We start from the raw sequence: 10,916 nt of genomic DNA on the forward strand, positions 1-10,916 counted from the left end.
TTGCTTCTTGCTCCCTAGTGTTCTCTAATTCTTTTAACTCTCTCTCTTCTTGATCTTCTTCCATAGATTTGTTCAAAAATTCTTTTGCAAAATAATCCTCTAAAGATATTCATCTCTACAGTCATGTTTCCAAATGATAACTTAAGTATTTCATTCCTACAATTAATTATGGCATTTGAAGTTGCTAGGAATGGTTTACCAAGAATGACTGGAATAGGGGGTTGAGGGCTTTGATGGGGTTGTGTGTCCAAGACTATAAAATCAACAGGGAAGTAAAATTTGTCTACCTGCACTAATACATCCTCCACTATCCCCCTAGGGACTTTGATTGACCTATCAACAAGCTATAGGGTAACTCTTGTTGGCTTGAGTTCTCCAAAGCCTAGTTACTGATATACACTGTAAGGAAGCAAGTTGACACTTGCTCCTAGATCTAAGAGTGCTTGGTCCACCCTCTGGCTTTGAATTATGCAAGAAATGGTTGGGCTACCAGGGTCTTTGTACTTAAGAGGTGTTTTAAGTTGCAGGATGGAACTCATATGTTCAGTTAAGAATGCTTTCTCCTGGATGTTGATCTTTCTTTTAACAGTACACAAGTCTTTTAAGAATTTTGCATAAGATGGTGTCTGTTTGATTGCATCAAGGAGAGGAATGTTATTCCTCACCTGCTTGAACACTTCATAAATATCAGCATTTTGTTTTTCCCTCTTTGTTTGAGTAAGTCTTTGAGGGAATGGTGGTGCAGGGTTGCTCTTGAATTCTTCCACCTTATTTTTTTTCTTTATCTTCCTTTTTTTTTTTGTTTTCAAGTTTTTCCTCCAAAGCTGGAGCATTGTCATTTTTTATATTTTCATTTTGTTCTTCTTCTTGTGCATTAGGTTGGTTTGTCCTAGGATCATCTGGTTTGTCAATTATTTTTCCATTCCTAAGGACAGTGACTGCTTGCACCTGCTCATGATTATTGTTCCCACTATTTGATGATTCCACTTGATTTGTTTGCCTCACGGGGTTGGGATTTGGTTGAGAAGGGAATTTCCCAGGTTCTCTCATAGACAAAGTTTGAGTTAGCTTGGTTAGCTGACTCCTCATATCCTCAATTGCCCTATTTGTTTGCTCTTGGAATTTTGCTACCTGAGCATTGTTCCCCATCTGCCCTTGCATAAATTGTTGTAGAGTATCCTCTAGGGATCTCTTATACAATAGCTGATATGAGCCAGATGGTCCTTGGTTAGGATGGTAGGGCTGTGGCTGTGGTTGTGAGGGAAATGGTTGGTGTGACTGAGGTGCTGAGTTAGTTCTCCAAGAGAAATTTGGGTGGTTCCTAGAATTTGGATGGTAGATGTTTGAGTTTGGGTTGTACCCTTGATAATTTCCACCCTGGTTCTGGTTTTGGTATATCCTACCCTCTGTTTTCCTTGGTTGTGAGTTTGAAGTTTGGCCATACAGCACTTCTTTGAAAGCAGGGAGAGTTGGACACTCCTCTGTTCTATGGCTATTGGCTTCACACACTACACAATGCACCTCTACCTCATTGACAACCTTCATTTTTTTCATCTCCAATTCTTCCATTTTCTTTGTCAACAGAGCTAATCTAGCACTGATGTCATCAGTTTCATTTAATTGGAGTTTTCCCTTTGGTTGTGGATTGTATTAGTCTCTCAAATCTCCCATGGTTAATGGCCCAACTTCCCAATTTCTAGAGTTTTCAGCTACATGGTCAAAGTATGTAACAACCCCTTCAGGAGTTTTTTCATAAAAATCACCATTACACATGGTGGACACCAGCATTTTCAAATTAGGAGTTAAGGCATTAAAGAAGAAACTAACTACCTGCCATTGCTCAAAGGCATGGTGTGGGCAAGAATGCAAGAGGTCCTTGAAACGTTCCCAAGTTTGAGCAAATGTTTCATTTGGTTTAAAGACGAAATTCATCATTTGCCTTTGGAGTGATGCTGTTCTATTAGCTGGGAAGTATTTTTTTAGAAATTTTGTTTGCATCTCCCTCCAAGTTCCTATTGATCTAGGCTCTAGAGTCCCTAACCACATTTTTGCTTTATCCTTGAGTGAGAATGGGAAGAGCTTTAGTCTAACAGTGTCCTCATGTATATTTTGATCCCCACAGGTACCACATACCTCTTCAAAATCCCTCATGTGTGTATATGGATTTTCAGAATCCATACCATGAAATATGGGGAGCATTTGTATGGTACCTGGTTTAAGGACAAATCGATGATGGTTTATTGGTAGGATTATGCAAGAGGGAGTTGTTTTCCTTGGAGGGTGCAAATAATCCATGAGGGGTTTAATTGCATCACCATCCAAGGGATCATGTTCTCCATGATCACTCCCATGAGCAAATAGGTTTTCATTTTGTTAAGACATTATGGATTGTAAAAGTGATATTTCAGTCTCTGATAAAGAATCTATAAATGGTTTGTCTCAGTTTGATGGCTTAAGATTCTACCAGATCTAAGTCTCATACAATTTGAATAATATGCAAACAGTTAAGAAAAAACAATATTAAGAACAAAGTTACCCGTGGAGTGAATTTTTTCTTCTGTTGCACCTCCCCAGCAATGGCGCCAAAATTTGGCTGCACTCCTCACCCTATAATTTAGATAGCCTTAATCAGTTTGGATGTTCAGTGTTGAAATGGTGAGGAGGTTTAAACTCACCAGTGTGTGAGTGTAGTTGTAGCACAAATATAAATTCCGGACAAGTCCGGGTCGATTCACTGGGAGGTTTATTTAACAAAAGAATTGTTTATTCGGGTTGATTTATCCAAAGAGAGCTAAGTTTTCTTGATTGTGAAAAGGTTTTTTGGAATATTAAAAAGGTCTTGGGTTGAGGCAAGTTCAGAACCAATGCCTAATAAATCTCTTATAGCAATTTAAACAGCAACATTAATCTAAAATAAACAGAGGATCGTTTGGTAATTATAATTCAAGATACAAATGATTCTCAGCTAAGCAACCCTCATACATGATATGAGGGTTCTGGGTTAAGATGTCACTGTAAATTGTATTATACTACAGACTATGATTTGATCGTCTGAGCTTGGGTATATCTCATCTCCAATTCTAGCAACTCTCATACATGGCATGAGAGTTCTAAGTTAGGATGATGACCCAATCCAAACTCACAAAACCATTTACACACTCAACTCGAGTTTAACTCAGATAAATCTTGCATTCATCGAGGTTTGGCTTATCTTGAGATTCAAGAACATTAGACACTGTCCTCGCCTTACCCAAGTTGTAAACTAGCCACACATTACGTTTAAAGAACTAACAGAGATGATTTTCATATTAAAGTAGGAAAATAATGTAAACAAATTCTACTAAGCATTGATAGTTAATTTACTATTCAATAAATTTCCAATACCAACATAACAGTAACTGTAGCTGATTCGGATAGTTGAATACAATAATGAAACGGATTACAAACTCTGTGTTTAAAAATGTCGTAAGAATAAAAGAAGAACAGATAAAAGATGAACAGACGATCACTAAGCTTCAGACCAAAAGTAAAAGCTATCTCTAAAAATGGCGGATCCCCAGGGAAGATGATGAGCTTCCTTTTTGTTCTCCCTTTTTCCCCAAATTGTCCTCTCTTGCTGATCATTATTTACCATCCAAGCCACCGTGTATCTTTGTGAAGCTGACGAAATTAACCTGGTAGAGGGATTCGAATGGATGAGAAGAGTATTCGGATGATAGGTTGATTTGTCTCTTTAATTTGAATAAGTCATTTGAATGTCATTCTTGCCCATTCGAATGAATTTTACTTCTCCTGTGTATTTCCTATCTGAATTAGCTGGTCATTCGAATGCAACAGTGATGCATTCAAATGGATTTTGTTTTTTTCTTCGTTCATTTCTCCCACAGATTCGAATGGCTATCGCATTGCTTGAGGTCCCACATTCGAATGGTTTGTGCCTAATTCGAATGGCTTCTGCATCTATATGAAACTCTCTCATTCGAATGGTCCACGGTTAATCCGGATGGCCCATTCTTTACCGCACATTCGAATTGCTCTGACCCTATTCAAATGGCCATGTGTTTTAACCTTCATCAGCCTCTCTTCATTTGGATAGCCTTGACATGCCTTCTTATTTGAATGGCCTTCATGGGCATTCGAATGTCCATGAGACTTGGTCTTCTGTTGCATAAGCGAATCTCAATTTGAATGGCTCAGATGTGTCTTGTCATTCGAATGACCTTCCTGGACATTCGAATGTCTGATTTTCTGCTTCTCGACCAGCTTATCCTCATTCGAATATATCTTGAAATTTCTTTGTTTCTCCATTATTTTCTCTCATTGGACCTGCAAACAATCATATATCAATTTTAGATCATTAAAATGGTTAGGAAGAAATAAGATATGACAATATTATGGTATTTCTGAGCACCAATCAACTTCTATCTAGTTTCATTCGGTTATTAGAATAGTAACAAGAAACTAATAGAATGACTTCTTGTGAAATTGAACAACTCTTTATTCAAATAATAAACATGATTACAATTGTCAGTGTACAACATGCCCAATCTAATTGGGTCTAGAGCACCTACACTAACATCATCTAAGTAAGGGTACAATAAACATATTTCGTGTATGGATGCAAAATGCAAAATGTCATCATTCCTTTAGTTTGAGTCGACCGCACCCAAATTAGTTCCTAGAATTTTTTGGGATTTTTCGAGAACATGTCCCTATTTTTCTCCATTTTTCTTTTATTTTTCATCTTTTTCTTTTTCTTTCCTTCCTTTTCTTTTCCTCCCTTCTTCCTTCTTCCCTCATGCTCACAGTGTCTGCACGCACCAGTCATGCCAACTCGCCGCACCATCGCACCGTCGGGCTCCTTCGTGCAACCGCTACTGCGCCACTGACGGCCACTGCTCTGGCTGCCATTTTCTGCTAGCTTTGTTGGTCGACCACTGCTCGCCAACCTTCTATGGCCATTGCTACTGCAAGCTCGCGGCTATGGTCGCGCTTACTGTGGCGGCTGCCTCCACCGTCGTCGCTGTTACCGGTTGTAGCCTTCGGCCGGCCATCATTAGCTCCCAGCTTTCTCTTGATCTCTCGATTACCCTCTGCCACTTCTCAGCCATCCTCTCTCTGCAACTCACTTCTCATTTCTCTCCCTCTCTTATTCCAATCTCTCGACTTCTTCATCTACCGGCAATTAAAACACAATAAAACTTTTATATTTTTTTCTTTATTTTGGTGAGAGGTTTATACTCGTCAGTGTATGAGTGCAGTTGTAGTCTAAATTTAAATTTGTATTTTCTGGATGGGTCTAGTTCTTCCACTAAGAGATTTATTTATGGCAAAAGAAAAAGAATGTCACACACACACACACGCATTTGGACGAATTGATAACAAGATTTTTTTATGGATTTTTAGATAACGGATACTAGGAAATAAAGCAAGGCAGAAATTGAAATAAAGACTGAATATGAGAATATGAAATTGGATAACACTTGAGTTAAGACAATTTTAGCACCAACCCGCTGATCCCTAATTTTTAGCAGAAAAGATTAGCAACATTAATTTAATTTCAGATATGAGGCTATGCTATTAAATGCAATTAGAGATGATGATTGTTCTAGTTTAAGCAATCCCCATACATGATATGCGGGATTCTAGTTTAAGCAACTACCATAAATTCGATTGCAATTAATACACAAAATAACTAAATTAATCATCTGGTGATGAGAATCATGGAGGGCCAACTAACAATGATGCAATCAAATCAGTCAATCCAATCAACCGTGTTGGAATTGGATGAATACTAATTCATTTTTTACTAAGATTCTTATTTAACAAGATATTTACTTATTTCCTATATAGTTTAGGATTGAGTTAGTTTTATTATTCCAACATATAGTTGGATTTGGATTAGCTTAGTTTTATTAATCCAACTTGTAGTTGGATTGGGTTACTATTGTTATTCCTACTTCTATTTGGAGTGGGCTAACTAAAACCCATTATATTTAGGATTTGGATTTTTATTAGTTTTCAAGTAGAATTAGGATTTAATTATTTTGGCCTATTTAAAGGCTTTACCATTATGAAAAAGGGAGAGAAGATTATGAATTAAATTTGAGAGATTTCTCTTTTCTATATTGTTCTTCAATGAACATAGCTTCGAACTTATCAAAGGAGTGATTTCTTTATGGCGTTCAAATCTTGAACTTATCAAAGATCTAGGCAGTCTTTGTGCCGTTCAACAACACAATTCTTGGTTCTTGTTTTCACACATCAACGGGTCTAGATTTTAACATAATCTAGGTTCTTGGTTCGTGAATCAATGGGTCAAGAATTATTTGCCTTATATCCAATTTTGGCTTTTCTGGGGTTCGTTTCAATCTTTTGTGGGTTCCTTTGGCTTCATTCCATCGCGGGTTCGCATCAGTTGCTGTCAGAGTTCCGAAGCGCGTATCATCCGGGTTTGGGTATGATAGCATTTCCAGTTCCAGTAACTCCCATACGTGGCATGAAAGCTTTAAATTAGGCTTACGCTTCAATCCAAACCTAGTGATTTCTCAATAATTAATACACACTCATACTAAAATTAAATTAATGTCACTTATTTAAAGCCCAACTTTCTTTGGGAATCATTGGCGTTGGACATTGTCCTTGCCTTAACCCAAGATTGGATTTAGCTACTCATCTTCATTTGAAAGTTAATTGATAGGAATTTAAATGGCGCAATTTAAATAACAGGAATTAAAACAGCAGAAATTAACCGTCCATTTAGGCGGCGGATAATAAAAAGACATGAATTAAAATTACAGGAATTTAAAGGCAGAAATTAACCGGCCATTTAGGCGGTGGATAATAAAGTAACAATAAATGACATGAGAATTCAAGAGAAGAAAGAAAAGAAGTAAGATCACAAGAGAAGACAAGAGAAAAAAAAAAGAGAGAGAACAAGAGCAATTCTCAAAGAGAAACTCTAAGAAAATAACTAAGCTTTGATTCAAGAATAATAATCACCCCTTACAAGTGCAACCAAGTGAGCTATTTATAGCCCACAAGATGCAATACAAACCACACAATTTCAATTATACAACTAGACATAATTATATCTAATGGGCACTCACACACCTAAAGTTAAATGGATTTTAGCTAAAATACACAGCTATAGTTAAATGGATTTTAGCTAAAAGACACACCTAAAGAAGCACTCATAAAATAAATATTTAAAAATAAAAATAAAAAAATAGATTTTTACAAGTTGGGTTTTGGGTCTTCTTTATGTTGGATTTGGGCTTTCCTTGGAATTAAAATGCTTGGGCCTTCTTTGGTTGGACTCCATTTAATAGTTGACCTAATTGCAATAGATTTTGAGTAGTAACGTTAGCCATCCGATTGACTCTTTAACATCTTGAATTACTCGGCAAATGTCAATTTCTTCATATCATCTTTACAATAGTACATAATGTGAATAATTATTCAAATTAAACATTAATATAAGATAAAAAATAGGGATATAATTCATTAAGATGTAGAAAAATTAACTCCTTAGCAATCTATTTATAGCCAATCTGTCACCCACTCCCTTGACTTGGCCATCCCTTATTGTGTGAAGAACACCCTAATTGCAACCATAACATTTGTAGGGCATGGAGATTACAGGGGTATGGCACCACGCACACGCACAGATCATGTACACGTATATATAATTATATATTACATCACATTAATGCTCAATCTCAGTTGCTCCAGATTTCTTACATTTCTCCTCAAATCTTGTAGCCACTTGCTACAACTTGCATCAAAGCTTTATTAAGAAGCTTTCACAAAGGCTGTCCACCATGAGCATAAATATACTTATATATATATATATTATATAATACACTACTATATAGGGAGAATACACATTAAACCTACAAATTTCATCTTGAAACCACCTCAGGGTTGATCCTTATGCAAAACCAGAGCCCCCCTATGGTTCCATTTTTTAGCCCAAATCATAGCTGTATTTTAGTTGAACAAAAATTAGTCTCGATTCCTATTTCTTTTAATATCATAAATCCTATCTCGGGATGCTCGATAATACTATATCAATTTCCTTAGACATCTATGCTCCGGGGCATTCCCTGTAGTCGATTCGATACTGGTAATTGTAAGAAATTAAACTTAAGCTCCCTAATCTTTTGATAATCTCACTTATGGCTTAAGTTAAAATTACTCTAGAGACTTTTAGAAAATTTGGGATATTACAGGAGCTCCCCCGTCTCTCACTACCCAGGATGAGGCTCCCTTCCCTAAGGCTCAGGCTTTTGAGCGAGGGAAGGGAATAGGAGAGACAACAACTCATTTTCGTCATTATTGCTGAAAGAAGAGTCATCACCAAGAAGCGGTGGCCTACCCTACCACCTTTCAGCCCATCACAGATCTTACCCTCCCTGATATGACTGTGGGCCCTCCGTTAAATCCTCAGCTAGCGAAGGAGCCTAATCCATTGCCTCACCTTCCAATCGAGGGGGATGTGTCAGTAGGGATGGGTGGGGCTAGTTTGGGGAGAGCGAGGTATACTGATAGGAGGCCCGATCTTTCTGCCTATGGAGCTGCATGGTTTAAAGCTAGTATGAGTTTCCAGGGCACCCTGGAAGTGGAACTGACTTCACATTTGGACCAGACAGCCATTAACGCGGTTCAAGCGAGGGGTCAGGGGCTGTATCGCTAGATAGTTATTAACCCCTATTGTTGTTGCCAAAATACAACAATCTATTTTGAATTGCGGACAGACGCAAGAGTCTTGGGAGTCGTGTCTTTACTAATGAGAATCTTGACGAGCAATTAGATCTAGTAGAGGTCCAGATTTGGTAATCCGATAGAGCTGATGGTCTAACAAGGCTGATGATCTGGTGGGATAATGATCTGGTGGCCTAAAATGATTTGGTGGCCCAAAATGATCTGGTGGCCCAAAATGACCGAGTGACCTGAGGGTGACGAGTGGCCAAGCTGACCGAGTGACCTGAGGGTGACGAGTGGCCAAGCTAACCGAGTGACCTGAGGGCGACGAGTGGCCTACAAAAGGAGAGCACCGCTAGGAGGCGGGTGGGGATCCCCGCGCAAACCCTCGGATGCTTAAGTCAGATCACGAGAGAAAATGAGAAAATTGTACTTCAATTACTCAAAATTGCGTACCTTATGAGGGAGAGGGGTCCTTGTATTTATAGCGGTGGGCGAGGGAGGCCTCGTGATATTCTCGGCAAAAATCTTGTGGCCCATTCCAAGGATTCCGGAGGTCATTCGGCTGATGAGAGAGGGGGCCACTCAGTTGGATCGGGCAATTTGACAAAAAAATAGCAACCCTGGAGGGTCACTCAGTATGACCAAGTGACCCCTCACTCGGTTGCTCCCCCGAGTGGGATCCCTCGGCCTAACCGAGTGGACCCCCACTCGGTTGCATTGAGCGGGGGCTCGGCCACTCAGGCAACCGAGTGGCACCCCACTTGGTTATGCCGAGTGGGGGTGTCCATTCGGCCCAACCGATGGGCACCCACTCGGCTATGCCAAGTGGGTCTTCCTTGACCCCCTGCCTTCCCGGGTACATTAATTGCTCCCTATTTTTTTAGCCGAGAGGTCGGGTAAAAGAGCATAGGATCTCAAGAAATTTTGGTGCGGTTTTTTTCGTATTTTGCTTATCTTCGGAAGGTCATTTATGCGTATTTGCTGTAACACCCCCTCTCCTAGAACTGCCCGAGAAGAGGTGTTACTGGGGATAATAAAATAAACCAACTGATAACTAAATTCTGATACCAATACTGTATATATCAATTAACTGTAATAAGACTCTGAGTCAACAAAAACTGAAATCATAATTGCATCTAAGGGAAATTCCCTAAACTGGAAATTAAAATGAATCTAAACTGATCAAGCACTAACTAACAACTAATAACTCCCAGACATCTTTGGTCTTGAGCAGCTCCACGTACACACACTACTGGACACTGCTGCTAGGCCCCACGTCTGGTACTCCCCCACTAGGACCTGGAATGGTGAAGAGTACAAGGTGAGCTACAAAGCTCAACAAGTAATATACTGGAAAGAATAACTGAAGCTGAATCGAAGAATATCGATACTGATAAAAATACTTACTGAACTTGTACTGAGAGATATAATAATCACTGGATGGCATTTATAAGATGTAATGCACATAAGCTGTAAACTAAATGCAGGTATGCAACTTTGGCCCATAGGCCCACATAACTATAACACATACCTGACTGATCTGAGTCCTGCAAACATAAAAACTGTAAGCACATACTTTGGGCAATATGCCCCTAGCTCCCTGGTCGACATCAGGCGAGCAACTCATAACTGAGATATAATTGTACTGATACTAGTGGGATCCCCGCGGACAAGCCGCCTGGCGCGCATAATGCAATGCTCATATAAATGCTAGCACACGATATGTAGTGCTCCACATAAGTCATGCTCAATGCTCATACAATGTGTATGCACATAATCTCACAAAATAATGCTGACCATGTCATAATGAACTGCTAAACATGGTATATGATTTTTACTAGAAATATTGAGATTCAAATATTCTGAAATTTCTAAGTATAGGCATGGCATATTGGATTTTATGATATCTTGGCATAAAAATTCAATATTTGAATAATTGAATATTCATACTAAATTTAAAATTTGAATCAAGAATTTATTAGAAGCTATTTGGATGCCATTTGATACTATTTGGATGATTGAGAAAGTCTAAGGAAGCAATTTGAATGAAAAGGCAGCCATTTGAATGAAAGAAAAGGATTTCAGCAAGCTCATTCGAATAGCAGAAAACTCATTCGAATGACAGAGACTCATTCGAATGACAGAAGGCTTATTCGAATGATAGATGATATTCAAAGGCTATTCGGATCTGATCTGGGACTCATTCG

The 10,916-nt window shown here is 38.7% G+C and overlaps 1 pseudogene; it reads left to right on the forward strand.

The window, feature by feature from the left end:
* Positions 1–1,843: 1,843 nt before the first annotated feature.
* On the forward strand, positions 1,844–1,943 carry LOC127800861 (small nucleolar RNA R71; annotated as a pseudogene).
* The last annotated feature ends 8,973 nt before the right edge of the window (positions 1,944–10,916 follow it).

This window comes from Diospyros lotus, chromosome 4 (genome assembly GCF_014633365.1).
Source record: "Diospyros lotus cultivar Yz01 chromosome 4, ASM1463336v1, whole genome shotgun sequence".
Classification (NCBI taxonomy): Eukaryota; Viridiplantae; Streptophyta; class Magnoliopsida; order Ericales; family Ebenaceae; genus Diospyros; species Diospyros lotus.